Below are 23,790 nucleotides of genomic sequence, written 5' to 3' on the forward strand. Positions count from 1 at the left end.
TTGTTGATGGATTCTCTAACTGGAGAAATGTTGGAAGAGATAGTGCTGATCATGAAACTTCCAAAGATCATATCAAGGCTATGTGTACATTTGTTCAAAGATGCAAATTATCTGTAAGTGTTGATTCTACATTATCAGCTCAGTTTGAAAGGGAGAGTTCTTCCTGGTAGAACATGCTGAGATGTGTTATTGCCACAGTCAAACTGCTGTCTTCCTTAGGCCTTCCTTTAAGAGGACATGACGAAGATCTAATTTTTTAGCCTATCTTGAATATCTCTGTGAATTTGACGATTTCTCAAAGAGCATTTGAAAAGTTATCAATAGTGTGGCTCAGGAAAGACCAACTTTTTAACGCATAGAACCTACAATGATTTCAGCTCTATAATGGCAGAGAGGTTCAGAAACCAACTCACTAATTAAATTAGAGGTGCCAAATATTATTCCATAATAGTTGATTCAATACCAGATGTGAACCATGAGGACGAATTTACATGAATTTTGAGATATGTGACAAGCGATGGTGAAGTTGTAGTGCGACTTTTCTGTTTTATCCAGCTATAATCCCACACTTCTAAGTGCCTGGAGACAACTGTTTTGAAAATCATTGCAAAGTTAGGTTTGGACGTCAAAAATGTCTTGAGCAGAGCTTCGATAATGCCGCAAGTACGGCAGGAAAATATTCAGGTCTACAAGCAAGACTGAACAATGCAAGCCCCTGAGTATTTTTCATCCCACGTTCCAGTCATTCCTTTAATTTAGGCTGCAACAAAGCAGCTGAATTGTGTGAGGCAGCCACATATATTTCTAACTTTGTTCAAAACTTGAATGCCTATTTTTTGGTTTCCACACATCGGTGGAATATCCTGCAATCACGATTGGAGCAGGTACGTGGAAAATATTTGAAGGTCAAACGAATATGGGGCACCAGGTGGTCCACTTGTGCAAATGCTGTTTTTGCTTTAAGACTTAACTTTGTCGATATAAAGGAATGCTTATCAGACCTAGCCACATCAAATTCAGAGAAGCCAAGTGTGGAAACTGAAGCAAAATCCTTAGCAAAGATGTTTGAAAAGTACAATATTGCCATTTTTACTGTTTTGTGGAACCATTTATTTCAAAGACTTAATACCATTAGCAAATCGCTGCTAAATGTTGATACAACTTTATTGAATGCTTCACAATTGGTAGTCTCAGTTAAAAGTTTTGTCATGGAAGTTTGAAATGATTGTACCTCAGTGAAAGTAGGGACATTAACATTAATGAAGAATACAGATCCCTCTGATCATGAGAAGCTTACAAGACACAGAAGTTATTTTTTGATGAAACTAGAGACAATTAAATCACTTTAAAGGGGAAAGAGAAGATCATTGTTGAGACTGTCAATGTCTTTTGTGACACAATAATGATGCAATTGCAGAGAGAAGTAAATCTCTTAAGAAAACTGTTGAATTTTTTTGCGTGCTTTTCAACAAATGTTTGGACGAGAATGCTAAGAGCTGCTGCAGTAAGAGCTTAACTATTGGATGGAATAGACACAAATAGTTTGAAGATGAAGTGAAACAATTGATTCATTCCATTGATCACAATGAGTTCTGTGCTTTGAGATCACCAGCTGATTTGTACAGACCTGTATGTGATGGTTTGTAGGCAACCTTTCCAAAAGTGAAAACTATTCTGAAAGTATTTTTAATAATAGGTGTCACAAATTCCTCCAATGCATGGTCTTTCCCTGTATTGGAAAGAGTGAAAAATTATCTGCGAAGTACGATGAGTCTGGAACATTTGACAAGCTCAGCGATGCTGATGATTGAAAATGCATCCTTACAAGATTGTGCCTACACTGATGTTGGGCGGGATTCCCCATTAGCCGAACGCTGAAATCAGGGCATGCGATTGGGCGGAGAATGGCTTCCGACACCAAAATAGTGGCAGGCGCCAGTTTGACACCAAATCGTAATGCTCTGTCACCTCGAAAACGGCATCAATGCGATGCACGCTGTGCGTACTTTACTCACCATTTGTATATCATTAGCAGGCCCACCCGCGATTCTCCGCCTCCAATGGGACGAGTTCCCGGCAGCGCAGTCCACATGTGCTCTCAAAGATCGTGAACCTGGTGTGGCTGCTGAGAGAGAGAGGGCATGTGGACAGTGTCCAGCACTGCCATACTTCGCTGACAGTCATGCCGCTGGCCGGGGGCTTCTGCCAGGGCTGGGGAGAGTGCTGGGGGGTGGCCAGGAGGTGGGCTGTGAGGTCGGGGTGGACACGTACGCAACACCATTACCGCAGCCGGCAAATCAGTCATGTGGCTGAGCATGCAGCTGACAGCCCGCTTTAAATCTGATGCCCTTTGGTCGCCTAGGTGACCTCCCGGGGCACCCCCCCTGGGCACCTTCTGGCCCCAGCTAACCCATCAGCTGTATGGACGCCCCAGCACAACCTCTCCCATCTTTTCGGCTTTGATAAGTGTGTCTGTGGGGAGTGTGCAGCTGCAGTTTGTCAGCCTCCCGAGTGTCAATCACGGATCTGGCCACTCCCGTACCATTTTTCATGGGAATCGACCGTGTTCCACGCGGCGCCGGTACTAGCCCCTCAACGGTCACAGAATCAGTCCAGGTGCGGTGCCGAAATTTCTGTCATAAAAGTCCACGGATACTCAGTTGGAGTCAGCACTTCGTCTCAGAAATGGAGAATCCAGCCCGTTATTGATAATTTTGTGAAGAAGAAGTGCGGAAGTACCTTGAAGCAATTTGAAGCAAGAAAATCAAAAAAATCTGTCTCTCTACCATGTTCTCCAGTCTAAATTCTGTTCTTCAAAAGAGAATATTTGTTGGTCTGATATAATGGCTGGTGGTGACACGCAGACAGTTCTAACCGGTGAGTAACCACCATCCCCCATCACTCTCAATACTGGCCTTTAAAAATGGTCTTCTGGACAAATTATGGAATTCTGCCAGGCAGTTGCCAGCAAAGCCACTGATATTAGACTTGGACTGGACACTCCACTTCATTGGAGTATTCGCTCCTGCACTGGACATTTTCTGGTTTATTCTAATCTTGCATTGGCCTATACTGTGCTGTAGTCACTTAATTGGCTGATTTCTCCATCCTGTTGATCATCAACCAGTTCCGTGTTTGTTTACCTCAATGCACACAGATCACAATATTGATATCCTCTACCGTCATGTTGAAAAGCACTGAAGTAGTTAACCAGTGATTTGTGTATTTTGTGGTCTCCATGTGGCTTGCATTGTGGATTTCAATTCATCAATTACAGGCTTGTATCCAAAGCTTACAAAGCACTAAAGCAGTTAAGCAGTGATTTGTGTATTTTCCTGTATTTTTGTGGCTTGCATTGTGTGAGCTGAGGGTTGGTGGGATCAGAGGGGCATTGATGTAATTGGGTGCGGGGTTTGCCATCATTTGGGGTGGGATTTGAATCATTTGGGGCAGGTTGCCGTGTCACCAGAGGGCAAAGTGTGATGTGGGGGGCCACACAGAGGAAGAGTGCGGAGCCCCCAAATGTGCAAGTCCGCCTCTGCTCTCAATCCCACCTGCTCCATTCAGAAAGCCCATTAACATTGGTAAAATGCTAATTGTGAGCTTGTATTAGGTTAAGTTCTGGTTTTCACAGGGGTGCACAGTTTTCACATGTTGTCTAGGCCATGCCAGCTTAATGGAGGTGGACACATAGTAGGAAGTGAGTCACGGTTGCTCCAGGGAATTAAGTGGGCATCATGAAAAGCTGAACAAGGCTGAGAGGAACTTGGCCATTGGGGAAAATGTAGCTGTCTCTCTGGTTAGGATCCAGCTGCTTTTAGTTTTTCATACCTTGGGATTCTATTCTGGGTTCATTGTTTAAATGTTACCTTTCATCCCACTGCTGATCGCCATGTTGTGTTATGGGTTTATTGGATGTCTCAATGATGAGATCTTGAGACCTGCATGTTTAAACATGAACCATTTAGTGTTAACTTTTAACAATGTACCGATCCAGTTGCTGCCTTGCATGGTGCTGCTGTCTCCATACAGGCTCCTTCTAGAATGTTCCACAAGTCTATACTATGTGACTCTATATATCATACTATGGGCAGTGATATTCTCCGGTCACACATTAACTCTGAGCATCACAATGGTATGCAGGCACACACAACATCATACCACACCGCACATCCCTCATCCACTACCTATAATACAGCGGAGTGCGTAAGGAGCCCACTATGCAACCTAACCTTCGGACTATTGAAGCCCTTACCTTCCTAATTAAGTGGTAATTAAGGGCCTCAATCTGCCTCCATGGATATTCCAAGCAGGTGAGAGTGGGAAGACCATGTTTTTCACCAAGATACCTCTTTTGGGGGCTACCTTGTGCACATTGAGGCACCCCACCTAATATCATAGACTCATAGACGCCCTTTGTGTTTCCCATCTGGTCTACAAAACCCCTCCCCCAGTCCCTCTACAACTCCTTAAGGTGCCCGATTCCACCTCACACAAGAAGCGCCAGTCCACCTCGCATAGTGTCCTTCCCGTGGGCCTCCTGCAGTTCCAGCAGCACACACTACTATCTGCTGCCACCGCTGGGACTGCAAGAGCTCCCAACCAATCAGATTGGCCAGCTGCCTCGAGGGAAGGACTTCCATCCACTGAAGGGTGGAAGCCTGACCCTCAACTTGTTTAGGTCACAATATTGCCTTGGGGTAGTCAGGGGAGGGGGAGTGCAAGCAATACACCCACCCAATAAATACACCCCAGTGAGCCCCAATTGGTGAAGTCAGCCACCTCAGCTTTCTGCAATGTATGACAATACCTTTAGCTACTAGGCCACACAGGAGTTCACTTTCGTCAGGTGTTTACCTTTTTTAAATGCCATGAAGTAATCCAATGCAGACACATGGGCCGGGATTCTCCGATCCCGTGCCGGGTCAGAGAATCGCCGGAGGGAGGGGTACGAGAATCGCGCCACGCTGCTCTGACGCCGGGCAGCCGGCCAATCGCGCCCGTGCGATCGCTGCCGTGCCGGCCGGGGGCCATTAAAAGCGGCCCCCGCGGCAATTCTCTACGCTCGATGGGCCGAGTGCTTGCCAAGTTCCAGCCGAGTCCCACCAGCATGGGTACATATGGTCCCACCCGGCGGGACCTCGGAGTTCGGGCTGCGGTGGCGTCCTTGTGGGGGGGAGGGGGGGGTGCGGGGGGGATCCGACTCCGGGAGGGGCCTCCATGGTGGCCTGGACCGTGATCGGAGCCTTCCGATCGACAGGCAGGCTAATTCCGGGAGGCGGCCTACGTTCCTCCGCGCGGGGCCTCTGTAGGGCTCCGCCATATTGCCCAGGGGCCGGCATGGAGACGGCAACCCACGCGTGTCATAATCTATACCAGTATATCATGGTGCAGACACACACACTGATGGACACACAGCAAGACCAATCAACACGCACAACACCGCAGCCAATCACCAGTTAGAGCACACTCACTATAAAGACAGAGGGCATCAGTTTTCCCGCTCATTCGGGATGCAGTCTCTCAGAAGGACAGAGCTTACAGCTTACAGCACAGATCTTCACCATGTGCTGAGTGCATAGACTGGTTAGGACAGGCATTGGTCTTTAGTTTAATCTAACATTGTGTTAACCCACAGTGAAAGTATGTTCAACAGTTTCTAGCTTAATAAAATAGTGAAAAATGAAATGAAAATCGCTTATTGTCACAAGTAGGCTTCAAATGAAGTTACTGTGAAAAGCCCCTAGTCGCCACATTCCGGCGCCTGTTCGGGGAGGCTGTTACGGTGTTGTACTATTACAAGTGTTGGTAGCCTGTCTATGTTACTGCTAAGGTGAACGCAGTCTCCACAGATCCAGAGTACCCAACAAATCAACGCGCATGCGCTGACCCGCGCGGCCGCATCGCGCCGGCTTTCGAGCGCACAGCACTCTGGCGACGTACTAGCCCCCGAAAAAGGGGTGAATACATGGGCCTGGAGGCCTGTTGACACCGGCGTCGCTCGCGCCAGTTTTGACGCCAGCGTCAACACTTGACCGGGATTTCGGAGACAGCCAAATTTTTAAAACCTCGTCTAAAATATCGGGGCGAGATTCTCCGACCCCCCGCCGGGTCGGAGAATCGCTGGGGGCTGGCGTGAATCCCGCCCCCGCCGGTTGCCGAAGTCTCCGGCACCGGAGATTCGGTGGGGGCGGGAATCGGGCCGCGCCGGTTGGCGGGCCCCCCCGCGCGATTCTCCGGCCCGGATGGGCCGAAGTCCCGCCGCTAAAATGCCTGTCCAGCCATCCGCCGGCGTAGTTTAAACCACCTACATTACCGGCGGGACAAGGCGGTGCGGGCAGGCTCCGGGGTCCTGGGGGGGGCGCGGGGCGATCTGGCCCCGGGGGGTGGCCTGGCCCGCGATCGGGGCCCACCGATCCGCGGGCGGGCCTGTGCCGTGGGGGCACTCTTTCCCTTCCGCCTCCGCCATGGTCTCCACCATAACGGAGGCAGAAGAGACTCCCTCCACTGTGCATGCGCGGGAATGCCGTCAGCGGCCGCTGACGCTCCCGCGCATGCGCCACCCGGAGTTGTCATTTCCACGCCAGCTGGCGGGGTACCAAAGGCCTTTTCCGCCAGCTGGCGGGACGGAAATTCGTCCGGCGCCAGCCTAGCCCCTTAAAGTTGGGGCTCGGCCCCCAAAGATGCGGAGCATTCCGCACCTTTGGGGCGGCGCGATGCCTGACTGATTTGCGCCGTTTTGGGCGCCAGTCGGGGGACAGCGCACCATTTCCGGAGAATTTCACCCATGTGTGAGAATTAGTCGAGAACAAAATCTTATATTTTAACAGGTAACATCCTAATAAATAAAGGTACCATTGATTCAATAATACATTAGGGATTCTGGAGATTCGAAGATTGATCTCTGGTCTGCATTGAGTTAGCTGATCATTCGGGACAGAATTTCAAGTGCCAAATGCGGGCTCAGTGCTCCTGGGCTAGGGAAGCCAGGTTTCAATGTCTGATTGCTATGTGTGTTTCATTTTGGCAGTAATGCTTGCATTATCAAAACTTAAAATTAGACTCCAACATGAAAATTCTGGACCTTCAGAGGGCTGTGAGTTTTTGGGGGAACACCAAAGAAATATTTGAACAACATTACACAGCACTGATCAACAACAACTGGCATTAATATAGTACTTTCAATAGTACTTGGAAAAAATGTTTCAAGTGTTATGATTGGAGGCCAGACCCTTAGGTTTTTGGTTAAATCCAGTTAGAGACCAATGACGTTTTGTTAAAGTCAACAACATTTGAGATTTAATACACTTACTCTGTGAATAAAGCCACAAGATTCAAAAGGTTCTGAAAAAAACTTTACTATACAAGGTCAGAAAGATAAAACAATTTACAATATCCATCTTATACGCTAACATTTAAGGTCAATATCAGGTTATGTGATCACCTCTCGGCCTTTTGACTAAGATGAGCTCGAGATCAGGTGTAATGCCTGGATCTGGTGTGTCTCTCATGTGGGGACCATGAATTCGATTCAATTTTAATTGGTATTTTGAGCAGGCAAGGAACTGGATTAGGGGTTTGCCCTTGTCCATACTCTGAGGTCTGGCTTTGTAATTCTAATAAAGTAATAAAAAATAAATATATATAAGGTTATGTGAATTAACCAGCAGTGGTCAGACACACCACACTACATAATAAATGGCAGATGTGACCAAGACAGAGTCCATGGATTTCTCACAAACCCAGCAAAGAGAAGACTTCTGGTGATGACCATGGAATGCGTGGTCACACATAAGGTGGCCCCTGCCTGAAGTCTGATTCTTTGGCCCTTTCTGCCCATTTTACGGGGATATTTCAGGTGGGAAATTTGATAGGATTGAAGAACTTATATTCTCTATCGGTGGATAATGTTGAAGAGTTATCAGATGAGGAGCGCATCGAATAAGGGGTATTCTTTAGACCAGGAGGACATGCAAGGCTCTGGAGGGGAAAGATGGTGAAGGGACCTGTGACATTGTAGCCCGCACAGTGGTCGACACAGCAGTTGGTCAAATTTCACTTGGCCGAATTTAAGAAACAGAGATTGGTGGCCTTGGCGAACCCACTAAGCCGATTTGGACCGCCCTGGACAGCGTGGAGCAGAGGCTGGAGGCGTTGATTCAGGAAATAGAGAAGACGGTGACTGACCATGAAGATCTGATCACCTCACTAGAGACAGAACTGCTGATGATGTCGGAGGGGCAAAAAAGCCTGAAGGAAAACCAAACCTGGAGAACCATTCAAGGAGGCAGAATCGGAGGACCATGGAGCTGCCTGAAGACATAGAGGGAACGAGGGCCATGGAGTATGTGGCCAAGATGTTTGAGCTGTTCGTGGGGGAGGGGGTCTTTGACCGCCCTCCAGAACTGGGTCAAGTTCATCGCTCATTAAGGAGGAAGCCATGAGTTGGGGAGCTGCCACAACCAATCATCGTATGGCTCCATTGGAACCTGGGTAAGGAATAGATGGGCAAAGGAGAAGTGTGAATGTACCTGGGAAGGCCACACAGTCCTTATCCAGCAAGACTTGGGGTCAGGCCTGGCAACGAGAGTTCAACAAGGCCAAGGCTGCTGTTTAGAGGAGCAGGATATGATTTGGCTTGATATACCTAGCTTGCCTGTGGGTCATGCATGGATGAAAGGATATTATTTCGAAATGCTGGATCGTGGACTAGGGGACATTTGAGAACTTTGGATTTTGGATGGATTCATCTGCAATTGCTGGACTGTGGAAGCGTGCTCAGGGCGGTGAGGGACAATGTGTTTTTGCGCACGGTTATTTTTGTTCTTTTATATCCACTTTGTACTGTTAATGTATAGAAGTAGAGTTTTGAAGGAGTTGGGTGCTACAAGTTTCCAAGGTGGGACAGGGGGAATATGGGGTTATACACTGGGGTATATACTGGTATAAATGTAGTCTGTTCTTAGCATCAGGTGGGGGTCACGCTGCTAGCAGAAATGCTAGTTAATGGCAGTGAAGTGGGGAGAGAGCCATAGCTGGCTGTTTGGGGATGGGGGGGAGGGGGTGGGAAGGCTGTTTTTTCTGGCTTCTTTATATTTGAATTGGGTTGGGATAGCGAGCCTGGGGTAGTGGGATTTTCTTTGTTGGGGGTGGGCGGGGGGAGGGGATGGGCCACTGACATGGAAGATTTTTTTATGGAGTAGTTGGACGGAGGGGGGTGGTGGTAGCCATCTTGGTTTGTCCCGGGTGATGGCCGATACAGGGGCTTGGAGGAGTCCACTGAGATTTGAATATGGCTGACCAAAGTGGAGTGGTGGGGGTGTTTGGGGGGGGGGGGGGGGGGTTCCCACACCCGGATTGCTCTCATGAAATGTGAGGGGACTGAATTGGCCGATCAAGATGTCTCCGAAGTTCGCATATTTAAAGAGTTTAAAGGCAGAGGTGCTTTTTATTCAGGAGACTCACCTGAGAGTTAAAGACTAAATGAGGTTGAGGAAAGGGTGGGTGGGACAAGTGTTTCACTTCGGTTTGGATATGAAGGCGAGGGGAACTGCCATGTTGATCAAAAAGAGTGTGGCTTTCTCGGCAAGTAACATAGTGGGGGATCCAGAGGGTGGGGTGATCAGATCGGAATATTCAAAGATTCCGGTGTTGGACCACGCGCCGCAACTTGTGGATCTATGTGTGGGGGGTGGGGGTCTCCCAGTGACCACAGTGGAGGTTGGATGTGGGACTGTTGGTGGATAGGGGGGCATGTGAAAAGATTGGGGCAGCTATCAGTACCTATGTCGAGTTTGGGAAGCAATGAAGGTGGTAATTCGGGGGTGCTAATCTCAATTAAGGCATACAGGAATAAGGTGGAAAGGATGGAAAGGCAGAGGCAGGTTGAGGCCATTTTAGTAGTGGACAGGCAGTACTCATCAACCCCTGAAAAAGGGTTATTGAATGAGAGGAAGAAGCTCCAGATGGAGCTTGAGCTTTTGTCAATGGGGAAAGCGCTCATTTTGAAGAAAGACAAGGATCCGAAGGAGCGTGGGTCGTATCGGCCAATATTACTTTTGAACGAGGATGCAAAGCTGCTGGCCACGGTGTTGGCAACAAATCTGGAGGATTGTGTGCTGGGGGTGATAGCTATTGACCAAATGGGGATTGTGAAGGGGTGACAGTTATCGTCAACTATAAGGAGTTTGTTGAATGTGGTGATGACGCCCCTCCCACCCCCGGGTCAGGAATTTGAGGTGATAATATCTTTTTTTTAAAATATATTTTATTCAAATTTTTTCCGGTCAAACAAAACAGTACAACGGTTTACCTTTTTACAACAATAAAACAATATATATAACAGTGACCGTTTTAACAAATAAATAAATAATATATAAACTAAATGGCAACTGCCATAACAAAAATAATAACTTTCCAGAGATAAAATCAAACAATCCAATATACATAACCAAGTACAAATATCTATACAAAAACACCCCTGAGGACCCGCCCGGGCCCTCCCCCCCCCCCCCCCTGGGTTGCTGCTGTTGCCTTCCCATTTCCTTTATCGTTCTGCAAGGTAGTCAATGAACGGTTGCCACTGCCTGGTGAACCCTTGAGCCGAACCCCTTAGTGCGAACTTTATCCATTCTAGTTTTATAAACCCTGCCATGTCATTTATCCAGGTCTCCACGCCCGGGGGTTTGGCTTCCTTCCACAAAGGCAATATCCTTCGCCGGGCTACTAGGGACGCAAAGGCCAAGACATCAGCCTCTTTCGCCTCCTGCACTCCCGGCTCTTCTGCAACCCCAAATATAGCCAACCCCCAGCCTGGCTCGACCCGGACCCCCACCACCTTCGAAAGCACATTTGCCACCCCCACCCAGAACCCCTGCAGTGCCGGGCATGACCAAAACATGTGGGTGTGGTTTGCTGGGCTTCTCGAGCATCTCCCACACCTATCCTCTACCCCGAAAAATTTACTGAGCCTTGCTCCGGTCATATGCGCCCTGTGCAAAACCTTGAATTGTATCAGGCTTAGCCTGGCGCACGAGGACGACGAGTTTACCCTACGTAGGGCATCAGTCCACAGCCCCTCCTCAATCTCTTCCCCCAGCTCTTCTTCCCATTTCCCCTTCAGCTCATGCACCATGATCTCCCCCTCGTCCCTCATTTCCCTGTATATATCCGACACCCTACCATCCCCCACCCATGTCCCTGAGATCACTCTATCTTGAATCTCCTGCGTCGGGGGTTGCGGGAATTCCCTCACCTGTTACCTCGCAAATGCCCTCAGTTGCATGTACCGAAATGCATTCCCTTGGGGCAACCCATATTTTTCCGTCAGCACTCCCAGACTCGCAAACGTCCCGTCTACGAACAGATCTCTCAGTTGCACAACCCCAGCTCTCTGCCATGCTCCAAATCCCCCATCTAGTCTCCCCGGGACAAACCTATGATTATTTCTTATCGGAGACCGCACCGAGGCTCCCGTCCTTCCCTTATGTCGTCTCCACTGCCCCCAAATTTTTAGCGTTGCCACCACCATTGGACTACCATTTTGACCGCCTGCACCCTACCCACCAGTGACAGGGGCACCATGTCCCATCTCTTAAAATCCTCCTCCATCTGTTTCACCAATCTTGTTAAATTAAGCCTATGTAAGATTCCCCAACTCCTGGCTATCTGAATCCCTAAGTACCTGAAATCTCTTATTACCTTCCTCAGCGGTAAATCATCTATTCCCCTGCTCTGCTCCCCCGGATGCACCACAAACAACTCACTCTTCCCCATATTCAATTTGTACCCTGAAACTTCCCCAAACTCCCTGAGTGTCTGCATTATCTCAGGCATCCCCTCCACTGGGTCCGCAACATACAGCAATAAATCATCTGCATACAATGATACCCGGTGTTCTTCTCCTCCCCAGAGTACTCCCCTCCACTTCCTGGAGCCCCTCAGTGCTATGGCCAGGGGCTCAATCGCCAATGCAAACAGTAACGGAGACAGGGGACACCCCTGCCTCGTCTCTCTATAAAGACGGAAGTAGTCAGACCTCTGCCTGTTCGTGATCACACTCGCCACCGGGGCCCTGTACAGCAGCTGTACCCATCCAATAAACCCTTCTCCAAAACCAAATCTCCTCAACACCTCCCACAGATAATCCCACTCCACTCTGTCGAATGCTTTCTCGGCGTCCATCGCCACCACTATCTCCGCCTCCCCCTCTGGTGGGGGCATCATCATTACCCCTAGCAACCTCGGTATGTTCGTGTTCAGCTGTCTCCCCTTAACGAACCCAGTTTGATCCTCGTGGACCACCCCTGGGACACAGTCCTCTATCCTCGTCGCCATCACCTTGGCCAGGAGCTTAGCATCTACATTTAAAAGGGAAATGGGCCTGTAGGACCCACACTGCAGCGGGTCTTTTTCCTTCTTCAAAAGGAGCGATATCGTCGCCTCCGACATAGTCGGGGGCAACTACCCCCTTTGCCTTGCCTCATTAAAGGTTCTCGTCAAAAGCGGGGCCAGTAGGTCCATATATTTCCTATAAAATTCCACCGGGAATCTGTCCGGTCCCGGGGCCTTCCCCGCTTGCATGCTCCCAATCCCTTTTACCACCTCCTCCATCTCAATCTGTGCTCCCAGTCCCGCCCTCTCCTGCTCATCCACCTTCGTGAATTCCAACTGATCCAGGAAACACCTCATTCCCTCCTTCCCTTCCGGGGGCTGAGCCTTATATAACCTCTCATAGAATGCCTTGAACACCCCGTTCACTCTCTCCGCTCCCCGTTCCATCTCTCCCTCCTCATCTCTCACCCCACCTATCTCCCTCGCTGCTCCCCTCTTCCTCAATTGGTGGGCCAGTAGCCGACTCGCCTTCTCTCCATACTCATACTGTACACCCTGTGCCCTCCTCCACTGTGCCTCTGCCTTACCCGTGGTCAACAGGTCAAACTCCACATGTAACCTTTGTCTTTCCCTGTACAGTCCCTCCTCCGGTGCCTCTGCATATTGCCTGTCCACCCTCAGAAGTTCTTTCAACAATCGCTCCCTTTCTTTACCCTCTTGCTTCCCTTTATGTGCCCTTATGGATATCAGTTCCCCTCTGACCACCACCTTCAACGCCTCCCAGACCACTCCCACCTGAATCTCCCCATTGTCATTAAGCTCCAAGTACCTTTCAATACACCCCCTCGCCCTTAAACATACCCCCTCATCCGCCAATAAGCCCATATCCATTTTCCAGAGTGGGTGCTGTTCTTTTTCCTCTCCTACCTCCAGGTCTACCCAATGTGGAGCATGGTCCGAAATGGCTATGGCCGTATATTCCGTCCCTGTCCCCTTCGGAATCAGTGCCCTTCCCAAGACAAAAAAGTCTATCCGTGAGTATACTTTGTGAACATGGGAGAAAAATGAAAACTCCTTACTCCTAGGCCTACTAAATCTCCAGGGGTCTACCCCTCCCATCTGCTCCATGAAGTCCTTGAGCACCCTGGCCGCTGCCGGCCTCCTCCCGGTCCTGGACCTCGACCGGTCCAGCCCTGGATCAAGCACCGTATTGAAGTCTCCCCCCATTACCAACTTTCCCGCCTCCAGGTCCGGGATACGTCCCAACATGCGCCTCATAAAATTTGCATCATCCCAGTTCGGGGCATATACGTTCACCAGAACCACCGCCTCCCCTTGCAATCTGCCACTCACCATCACATATCTACCCCCACTATCCGCCACTATGGTCTTTGCCTCAAACAGTACCCGTTTCCCCACTAAGATAGCCACCGCCCTATTCTTCGCATCTAAACCCGAATGAAACACCTGTCCCACCCATCCTTTACGTAGTCTGACCTGGTCTATCAGTTTCAGATGCGTCTCCTGCAACATAACCACATCTGCCTTTAATTTCTTTAGGTGTGCAAGTACCCGTGCCCTTTTAATCGGCCCGTTCAGCCCTGTCACGTTCCACGTGATCAGCCGGGTTATAGAACATAGAACAATACAGCGCAGTACAGGCCCTTCGGCCCACGATGTTGCACCAAAACAAAAGCCATCTAACCTACACTATGCCATTATCATCCTTATGTTTATCTAATAAACTTTTAAATGCCCTCAATGTTGGCGAGTTCACTACTGTAGCAGGTAAGGCATTCCACGGCCTCACTACTCTTTGCGTAAAGAACCTACCTCTGACCTCTGTCCTATATCTATTACCCCTCAGTTTAAAGTTATGTCCCCTCGTGCCAGCCATATCCATCCGTGGGAGAAGGCTCTCGCTGTCCACCCTATCCAACCCCCTGATCATTTTGTATGCCTCTATTAAGTCTCCTCTTAACCTTCTTCTCTCCAATGAAAACAACCTCAAGTCCATCAGCCTTTCCTCATAAGATTTTCCCTCCATACCAGGCAACATCCTGGTAAATCTCCTCTGCACCCGCTCCAAAGCCTCCACGTCCTTCCTATAATGCGGTGACCAGAACTGTACGCAATACTCCAAATGCTGCCGTACCAGAGTTCTGTACAGCTGCAACATGACCTCCCGACTCCGGAACTCAATCCCTTTACCAATAAAGGCCAACACTCCATAGGCCTTCTTCACAACCCTATCAACCTGGGTGGCAACTTTCAGGGATCTATGTACATGGACACCTAGATCCCTCTGCTCATCCACACTTTCAAGAACTTTACCATTTGCCAAATATTCCGCATTCCTGTTATTCCTTCCAAAGTGAATCACCTCACACTTCTCTACATTAAACTCCATTTGCCACCTCTCAGCCCAGCTCTGCAGCTTATCTATATCCCTCTGTAACCTGCTACATCCTTCCACACTATCGACAACACCACCGACTTTAGTATCGTCTGCAAATTTACTCACCCACCCTTCTGCGCCTTCCTCTAGGTCATTGATAAAAATGACAAACAACAACAGCCCCAGAACAGATCCTTGTGGTACTCCACTTGTGACTGTACTCCATTCTGAACATTTCCCATCAACCACCACCCTCTGTCTTCTTTCAGCTAGCCAATTTCTGATCCACATCTCTAAATCACCCTCAATCCCCAGCCTCCGTATTTTTTGCAATAGCCTACCGTGGGGAACCTTATCAAATGCTTTGCTGAAATCCATATACACCACATCAACTGCTCTACCCTCGTCTACCTGTTCAGTCACCTTCTCAAAGAACTCAATAAGGTTTGTGAGGCATGACCTACCCTTCACAAAGCCATGCTGACTATCCCTGATCATATTATTCCTATCTAGATGATTATAAATCTTGTCTCTTATAATCCCCTCCAAGACTTTACCCACTACAGACGTGAGGCTCACCGGTCTATAGTTGCCGGGGTTGTCTCTGCTCCCCTTTTTGAACAAAGGGACCACATTTGCTGTCCTCCAGTCCTCTGGCACTATTCCTGTAGCCAATGATGACATAAAAATCAAAGCCAAAGGTCCAGCAATCTCTTCCCTGGCCTCCCAGAGAATCCTAGGATAAATCCCATCAGGTCCCGGGGACTTATCTATTTTCAGCCTGTCCAGAATTGCCAACACCTCTTCCCTACGTACCTCAATGCCATCTATTCTATTAGCCTGGGGCTCAGCATTCTCCTCCACAACATTATCTTTTTCCTGAGTGAATACTGGCGAAAAATATTCATTTAGTATCTCGCCTATCTCTTCAGACTCCACACACAATTTCCCATCCCTGTCCTTGACTGGTCCTACTCTTTCCCTAGTCATTCGCTTATTCCTGACATACCTATAGAAAGCTTGGGGGGCTCTTTACCCTCCCCCCCTTGTCGATTAGCCATCCCCTTTTTTAACCCAGCTCCTCACCCGGTTCCCACGTACCCGTATATCCCCCCGACGGTGCCCTCCCGCCTCGACCACCCCATCCCATAACAGCTCCCCCTTCTCCTTAGCAGCAGCAACCCAGTTAACCACCCCCCCCCCCCCGCCCCCCGCACCCCCATGTTGCTCCCAGAAGTCAGCAAACTCTGGCTGACCTCGGCTTCCCCCCTTATCCTCGGCTCCCACTGTGCGAGGCCCCCTCCTTCCTGCATCCCTGTTCCCGCCATAATTACCATAGCGCGGGAACAAAGCCCGCGTTTCCCACTCGGCCCCGCCCCTAATGGCCGGCGCCCACAGTTCCTCATGCTCCCCCCCCCCCCCCCCCCCCCCCAACATGGGGAAGAGAGAAAAGTTACAGGATCACAAAATTAACAAATTGAAAAATCCAGAGGATCCTCCGCAATCCGGCCGCTATCCTCTCCCTTTTCCATGCGTGTCCGGGGGGGATTCCCTTCTGGTTTACCGCACAGTGTTTTTGCCGTTTAAATTGCCGTTGGGGCTCCTATTAAGAGCCCAAAAGTCCGTTCCAACGGGAGCTGCCGAAACGTGCGACTCAGCTGGTCATTGCCGCACCCGGAAGGCTTTTTGAGGTGATAATATCTATAGACGCGGAGAAGGTGTTTGACCAGGTGGGGTGAGAGTATCATTTTGAAGTACTGAGGTTTTTTGGTTTTGGACCAGGGTTTGTTGGCTGGACTAGGATGTTGTATAGGGCCCCCACGACAAGGTGGAGGATAATTGAGAACAACAATCAAGGGGGCCGACAAACCACACTCACATGTTTAATTCTTGCCCGAAATTGGTTGAGATTTGGGAGTCTTTGCGGGGACTATGTCAGAGAGTTTAAGGGTAAAGGTAGCCCCGAGCCTGGGAGTGGCGCTATTTGGGGTCTCAGAGGATCCAGGAGCACAGGTGGGAAGAGATGCCGATGTCTTGGCCATTGCCTCCCTGATAGCCTGGAGGAGGATCTTGTTAAGATGGAGGGCTCCTGAGCCACCTGAGGACGGAGGTTGGTTGAGCGACCGAGTGGAATTCCTACATCTGGAGAAAATAAAGTTTGCCATTAGGGGGCCAGAGAAGGTGTTCCACTCGAGGTGGAGTTTGTTCATCTCATTCTTTAAGGATTGGTAAATGTCAGTGCGTCGAAGGGGGGGGGGGGGGGGGTTACAGTGAGGGGGGTGGTTGTGTTATTTAATATTTTGTTTTATTTGCATTGTAGTATTTTAGCCATAAAACGGGGCAAGTGGAGTATAAGGTGGGCGAGGGGTTTTTGTTTTGAGAATATGGTATAAGGATGGTTGTATTTTATTGTGTGCTTTGTATATAATATGAAAATGCCTTGAATAAAAATATTTTTTAAAAACCTAGCCAGGTGTCAGTAAACACTGAATCAGCCAATCTCACTGAAACTCTGTCTCGCTCATGAGGAATTCCGCTTTCACCATCAAAGTTTTAAAGTGGGAGTTCTCTCCAAAAGTCGCTCGAACCCGGACGGCTCCAACGATGGTCCACCCCTCAGGGTTTCAATCTCATCTCCCAAGATTACATTCTCCCGGACTCCTCAGTATGCACTCAAACACCAACTCACAAGCACAATTTCAGCTCTTCGGCCATGCCAGACAGAACCCCACTGCTCCAAACAGAACCTTTGCTCCAGCAGCCCGCCACATGGAGTCACCAATCTTTTGCTGCTTTCTTGGATCTTCAGGGTTTCTGCTGCACCCACTCCAAATGCCAGGGCTTTCCTTGAGCCTTCTTCACTTAAGGACTACTACCTGCAGTCCTTTTCCTGTTTGGGGTCTGTTTCGCTTTTTCTCTCCTTTGACTGGAACCTTTTCCCATCCCTGCCCTGTCCCCTCTCTGGGACTCTTCTTTTGATGGAACTGGGACCCTTTCAAGCCCCTATCCTTTTGGGATCTCTCTATGTTTGTTCTCCCCGCTTAGGACACTTGTCGGCAATGCACTCCACTCCTGATCACTTCGCCCAGGTTCTCCTATTGTACAAACAAGCAGGACCCAAAGAACATAAAAATTGCAAAACCGCACATGTCTGCACACAGGCAAAAGCTCTGAGATCCATCAGGAGTCGAAGTCCCTGACCTCCACTCTCAACGAGGTAGGTATAGCTTCCATAACACAAGGTACTTTTCAAACATGAGGGGAATAAAAATCATGCTGAGGCAAGGGAGGAGACATGTGAAGGGTACTTAGTTATGGTGAGGGAGGCTGAGAAATTCAGGGACAGGATTACAGCTCATAACCCGTAAACCATGGAAGCACATTCACCAGTGATGGGGTGTGGAGAAAGTGTGCACACAGAGAACAAGTCAAAAGAATGTCAAATTCAGGGAAGGTTATAGTAATAAAGAAGGTTACAAAGATGGGAAGGGGCAAGGCCGTGGGGGGATTTAAATTCAAGCATATGGACGCTGTTTTAATCTCTGCTGATTTCCCAAACAGTGTGGCGAGCAGGGAGGTTCCATGCAGAGGTTGCAGTGTCTTCCAGTAATGCGGTGGGGGCGGGAATCATTCGAGGAGAGAATCAGATGTGGGCAGCCTGGTGATAGGAAAAGTTATTTAGCAATCTGGAATGAAGCACTGAGCCCATCATCTTGGTTGCAAGGACACTCGCAAGACAAAAAAGGGCATAAGGTTACAGAAAAAGCAGAGTAACGTGCACTGAAACACACCAGTGAAAAGAAAGCCAAACAATAAAAAGCAGTTCTACTTTAACTGCTGTTATTACTTCATTTATAAATCAGGACAATTGCATAAATATATCTTATTTTTGGAATTGAGGAAGCAAACAAAAAGACACCAGAGAGTATTTTATGAACTCTGCTGCATCCGGTAAGGAATAGTTCTGGAAATTTCTTTGCCAAAAATGCTAATGAAGTTATGACTCTGAAGGTTTTGCATTTTAATGCATTTCCATGTTGGCAGATATCCTTTTCTAACTACTTTCACCCACAGGACTGATTAAATGGCACCAACATTGATTAGTGGGAAACTATAGCTAACGGCTGATAAGATGCAAATTACTGTCTATGCATTATATTAAAACACAGTTCGCTTATTATTACTTTCTAACCACTAATTAGGATGGGCAGCTGGCAATGCTACAGTGCAAGGCATGTTGCCACTTTTCAAACAATGATGATACAGAGAATCGTAAGCCATTTGTACTGTGTTTCCCTGACAATGAACTTTAAACAACAAACCTCAAATGTGTATCCCTATTATACTGCTCTGAAATTTCCAATGGAGCCTTTCAGACCTGCCAAGTACAGGGCCACATGCTTGCGCTGTTTCTTCTTGTCTAGTGTGCCTTAGGCACAGAGAGCCAGAATTGCCTTGTTTTGCACATCCATAAAGGAGGAGGCCTGGAAATTCCTGGAATCCCATAATTGCTTGTGTAAATCCACCCACCCTTGCCCGAGGTCCCATTTCCAATTGATCACTTGAGACATCAGGCCACCAGCCCTTGCAAGGATACAACAGCAGCACCCATCCACCTTGTCGCTACATGTGAGCTTCTGCTGAGGCCCAAATGGACCAAAGGGGAAGAAAATGATTTACCATTTTTAACACCTCAATGGAGGCACTCCAATTAGAGATTGTGATTGACTTTCTCTGGGATCGATTCCCTTACTCTAGTAATTTGGGGCCTTTAGATGGTCTCAAAACGTCAAGTTGCAGTATATTTTACTAAGGCCTTTTAAGGTCATAAATGGGGAGATTTCCCAGGGAAGAAATATGCCCCCTTGCCCTCCAAAATGCTTCTTGATGTTGGGTAGTGTGGGAATAGGGCAGGTGGCAGAACCCACCCAGGAACCTCTCTACTGGAGTGTAAAGATCTGAGTTTAATATGGTGGAATCCTAGCAAGAGTTGGGTTTTGGCCTGATAATGTTCTCTTCCTAGGGAAAAATTAGTCTAATGCCCAGGAATTTTGGAGCTGCTAGGTTAAGAATTCCGGAAGGGTAAGGAGATGATTATGGGATTAGTTTAGAATAAAACAAACTGCAAACAATGCTATGTATCTGCTTGATACAATTGAGGGATGAACAAACAAATGGAGGACTTGAGAGAGTTGAAAGTCTGTGGAACAGTTAAATACTGTGCAAACGTGGAAAAAGCTTTTTGCTAACTTAGCAAAATATTATACACTTGTTGTCACCAGAAATGTTCATTTTCTATAACAGCTCATGGAGCCAACAGGCCAGAGTGTCACCAAGCAGGGGCATCCATCTTATATCAGTAACATAAATAATATTTGCATGTCTCTGAAGAGATTAAACACAGTCTAGATTTATAGTGTATTTCGTCAAAAGAACACAAATGAGAAAGGATCATTTACCTCATCCACGTTGTTCTTTCATTTCAAATCTTGTCTCAGGATATTATTTGACTACTTATAATCAATGTCTCTCCCTAAGCCATACCAGCTCATCTTTGCTGGATCATGAGTTGTTCCAATTTCTTCTGAATGCAGATAGGTCACTATTTCTTACATAATGTGACTTCTCATTCCTTAGACAATGGTTCAAAGGAAAACAATAGCTTGTTATATGACCACTCCCCCCCACCCACCCCATCCCCATTCAAATGTATTGAACAATGCATGGTGGACTTACCTCACAGATGCTGGCTTAGAAAGGTTAGGTAAACTAAACTCACCCAAAAAAGGCTAGGGCTAGTCCATTTAATCTAAAACCCCTTTTAACAGCATGGTAAGACTTTACACTCAAGCATTTTCTCTGGCACTGAACATGAAGTATTACAAATGTGCAGTCTCATTCCCTCTTATATTAATTATTATTGGATACTTTAAAACTACTTTTTACTATTTCTTTCAGTTTCTTTTATCTCTCTTTCTTAACAAAAACCTTTCTGTCTCTGTATGTGACACTGAATTCATTATTCTAACTTATACTTCACTTCTGCAGCCTGAATTTTTGGACCCTATAAGTCTACAAGACTACAGGGTCCTTCAAGACTACAAGATTATGAGGGGCATGGACAGAGTGGATAGTCAGAAGCTTTTTCCCAGGGTGGAAGAGACAATTACTAGGGGGTATAGGTATAAGGAGCGAGGGGCAATGTTTAAAGGAGATGGACGAGGCAAGTTGTTACACAGAGGGTGGTGGGAGCCTGGGACTTGCTGCCAGCGGAGGTAGTGGAATAGATACTACAGTGACTTTTAAGGGACATCTTGACAAATACGTGAATAGGATGGGAATAGAGGAATATGGTCCCCGGACGGGTAGGGTTTTTTAGTTCAGACAGGCAGCATAGTCAGTGCAGGCTTGGAGGGTCAAAAGGCCTGTTCCTGTGCTGTAATTTTTTTTGTTCTTTATACCGCACAAGTGGCATTGGAGATGTACAGTGAGTCGATGGGGAGAGGGGAGCACCCACCCCCCCCCCCCCCCCCGATGGGGAGAGGGGAGCATCCCCCCCCGCATTGTCTCAGGTTTCAATATTGCTCATTTTAAAGGACAAAGACCCAGAGCAGTGTGGATCATACAGCCCAATCTCCCTGTTGGAGGTAGATGCGAAGTTGTTGGCGAAGGTGCTGGCAACATAGATCGAGGATAGCGAGCTTGAGGTGATAGGAGATGATCAGACGGGGTTTGCGAAGGGGTGACAGTTGTCAGCGAATATACGGAGGCTGCCTAATGTTATTATGGTGCTCTCGGAGGGCTGAGAAGTGAAAGTGGTGGTGGCAATGGACACGGAGAAGGCATTTGATCTGGTCAAATGGGCGCATCTGTTCAAGGTACCATTGTGGTTAGCACAGTTGCTTCCCGGCTCCAGGATCCCAGGTTCAATTCCCGGCTGGGTCACTGTCTGTGCGGATTCTGCACGTTCTACCCGTGTCTGCGTGGGTTTCCTCCGGGTGTTCCGGTTTCCTCCCAAAGTCCAAAGATGTGCGGATTAGGTGGATTGGCCACGCTAAATTGCCCTTAGTGTCCACAAAATGTTAATGGTGGTTACGGGGATAGGGTAGATACGAGGACTTGAGTAGGGTGCTCTTTGTAAGGGGCGGTGCAGACTCGATGGGCGAATAGCCTCCTTCTACACTGTAAAGTCTATGATTCTATAAGCTACTGGGTCAGTTTGGGTTTGGGCAGGGGCTAGTGGATTGGATTCGGCTGCTGTATAAGGCGAGTGTTCAGACGAACAAGGTCAGCTTGGATTATTTTGGGTTACACCGGGATACGAGGCAGGGCTGCCCGATCTCTTTGCTGTTGTTTGCCCTGGTGATTGAGCTGCTGGCAATGGCGCTTATGGGGTTGAGGGGGTGGAGGGAAATTGAGAGGGGTGAGGTCGGCACCAAGGCCCTCTGATTGCAGGTGGCCTTCTGTTGTATATTTCAGACCCCATTAGGTGCTTCAATAGGATCATGGAGATTCTGGGGGAGTTTGGCTGTTTTTCAGGGTCCAAGCTGAGAACAGCGAAGTGTTCTCAATTGATGTGTGGGGAAGGCGAGGAGGTTGGGGGAATTGCCACTACAGTTGCTGAGGGCACTTTTTCGCTACCTTGGGATACAGGTGGCATAGAGTTGGACCCAGCTGCACAAGCTGAACTTGGCGTGGCAGGTGGAAGGAATGAAGGCGGACTTTAAGAGGTGGGATGTGCTGCCATTATTTTTGGTGGGTCGGATCCAGACGGAGAAGATGACGGTGCTTCTGCAGTTTTTGTTTGTATTCCAGAACCTCCCAATTTTCGTTCCTCAGTCCTTTTTAAGGAAGGTTAATGGGATGATCTTGGGGTTTGTGGGGGCAGGGAAGGCTCCGCGGGTATGGAGGGTGCTATTTGAGAGGGACCGATGGTGGGGGTTTAGCATTGCAGAGCTTGTTGAATTACTACTGGGCAGCAAATATTGCAATGGTGAGGAGATGGGCAGTAATGGATAAGTCGGTTTGGGGGCAGATGGAGGCGGCCTCATGTAAGGGGACCAGCTTAAAGGCACTGTTATATACTCCACGAGTCCGGTGGTGGTATCAGCACTGGAACCAGCGTTGGCAGCACTTTAGATTGGAAGGCATGTCGCTGTGGGTGTCGATTTGCGACAATCATAGGTTTGCACCGGCGAGGTTGGATACAAGGGGCGGGATTCTCCCCTACCCGGCGGGGCGGGGGGTCCCGGCGGGAAGGAGTGTCGTGAACCACTCCGGCGTCGGGCCGTCCCAAAGGTGCAGAATCCTCCGCACCTTCAGGGGCTAGGCCCACCCCGGAGTGATTGGCACCCTGCTGGCCGTCAGGAAAGGGGCTTGGCGCCACGTCAACCGGCGCCGAAGGGCCTCCGCCGGCCGGCGCGAGTCGGCGCATGCACAGGAGCGCCAGCGCGTGCTGGCATCATCCCGGCACATGCGCAGAGGAATTCGCTTCTGCACCGGGAATGGGGGAAGACCACAGCCTCCAGTGCGGAACAATAGAGTGCCCCCACAGCACAGGCCCGCCTGCGGATCGGTGGGTCCTGACCACGAGCCAGGCCACCGTGGGGGCACCTCCCGGGTCCAGATCCCCCTCGACCCCCAAAGAACCCCGGAGCCCGCCCGCGCTACCAGGTCCCGCCGGTAAGGGACCTACTCTAATTTACGCCGGCGGGACTGGCAAAGAACGGGCGGGACTTCGGCCCATCACGGGCCGGAGAATTCGGTCAGCCCCGGGGCCCATTGAGTCATGCCGGACCCCACTATTCTCTGAGGCGGGCGGCGCGACTCACGCCGGGGCAATTTTTTGGGGGGGCAGGAGAATTAGGAGGACGGCGGGGGCGGGATTCACGCCGACCCCTGGAGATTCTCCCACCCAGCGGGGGGGTTGGAGAATCTCACCCAAGGTTCCTGGGGTGGCAGCAGGTGGGGATAAAATACTTTAGGGATTTGTTTGTGGGAGAGAAATTTGTAGACCTGGAGGGGCTGAACATATCAGTTACCAAAGGGAAAAGATTCAG

Source organism: Scyliorhinus torazame, chromosome 1, assembly GCF_047496885.1.
Source record: "Scyliorhinus torazame isolate Kashiwa2021f chromosome 1, sScyTor2.1, whole genome shotgun sequence".
NCBI lineage: Eukaryota > Metazoa > Chordata > Chondrichthyes > Carcharhiniformes > Scyliorhinidae > Scyliorhinus > Scyliorhinus torazame.